Raw genomic sequence first — 1,469 nt, 5'->3', positions numbered from 1 at the left:
AACACACTCTCTACCCCACCAGGCACATTGCAGTTGAAAAGCAGCTGGCAATCTAGTAGGATTCCCATGGAACAATGGGAGAGAGAAACCTGCATCATGCGATGTTGTACCAGCCCATGAGGCTTTGCAAACCCTTCCCAAAGCACCCACAGCCAGTTGCACAGCTATCCACAATGCACTGCGTTCTAGAATGTACTGCTTTATGTGGCCCTCCAAGAGCCTAGCTTGGATGTGCTCTGGTGACACAAGGGGCATAGTGTGGACATGCAACAGCTGTTTAATTGAAACACTTTAAAGCCACATTACCCAATAGTGTAGATACAGCTTGAGATAAGACCCTGCTCTGTTGAAACTGAAGAACCACAACTTCCTCCGTAGTTAGCAGGATTTGAACCTGTGCAAGGAGACCCCAAGGGATTTCTAGCCCATCACCTTAACCACTCGGCCACAACTACTTACTTGAGATGTGTTTCTCACTACACTCCACTTCTGTTCTCACTAAGTGATCAATTTCAATTGTTCCCTCAGACCAGCTTCCACAACACACACACTGCTGTGCCATTGTGTAAGTGTGTCCCTGGCTGAACTGCAAGAATTCCTGCTCATTTCCCTTCTGCCTGGAGCATGAGGAGAGTGTGTTTGTGGTCAATGACGTTCCTGTAGATTGTTGTCCATTTCCTGCCTTGATCATTCAGAAAGTTCCTTTACCATCATATCCCCAGCACATCAGGGATTGCAACAGCAGGGGGCAGGTTTTCTCTGGGGCACTAAGCTTTACCGGGGGTTGGTGGCTCCTTTCTTTCCTCACCCTGGAGTAAACTCAGCTATTTATTCCATCCTTGATGTTTCAAGGAATAACAAGAGATGACCGAGGAAAGAGGTGAACAGGGTGGGTGTCAGGTGAGGGGCAGAGAGGTGCAAGTGGTGGGCAGGGCCGGTCTTATGGGTGGGGCAAAGAGGTGTGGGTGGTGGACAGGGCAGGTCAGGGGAGGGGATAGAGAGGTGTGAGTGCTGGGCACGGTGGGTCTCAGGAGAGGCAGAGAGGTGTGAGTGCTGGGCAGGGTGAGTCTCAGGGGAAGGGCAGAGAGGTGGGGGCAGCAGGCAGACCTTGGGGGAGGGGGTGGAGAGACACAAGGAGGTCTTCTGGGAGGAGAGGAGCAAGCAAAAGGTGGACCAGCAGGCCTCAGCCAAAGAGAAAGAGCAGGAGTGGGAAGTGGCCAAATGGGAGTGAGAGCAGAGCACAGGTGGGGCTTCAGAGGGAGGAGAATGAGTCAAGGGGGTGGAGTGGACAGAACTGCCCAGAGGATTCAGGGGGCCTGGGGCAAAATAATTTTGCTTGCCCCTTCCATAAAAAAAAGTTGCAATACTATCGAATACTATGTTCTCATGGGATCCCTGCAGGGCCTGGGGTAAATTGCCCCACTTGCCCCCCCCCTCTAGGTGACCATGCCCTCAGCCTCTCCTCGTAA

General features: G+C 52.1%; 1 non-coding gene across 1 annotated transcript; it reads right to left on the bottom strand.

The window, feature by feature from the left end:
- Positions 1–373: 373 nt before the first annotated feature.
- On the bottom strand, positions 374–455 carry TRNAS-AGA (transfer RNA serine (anticodon AGA)). The gene has a single exon. It is a non-coding gene; the product is annotated as a tRNA-Ser (tRNA).
- Positions 456–1,469: the final 1,014 nt, after the last annotated feature.

This window comes from Gopherus flavomarginatus, chromosome 7 (assembly GCF_025201925.1).
Source record: "Gopherus flavomarginatus isolate rGopFla2 chromosome 7, rGopFla2.mat.asm, whole genome shotgun sequence".
Lineage (NCBI taxonomy): Eukaryota > Metazoa > Chordata > Testudines > Testudinidae > Gopherus > Gopherus flavomarginatus.
Note: the sequence above shows the minus strand (reverse complement) of the source record. Positions and strands in the feature narration are given on the sequence as shown.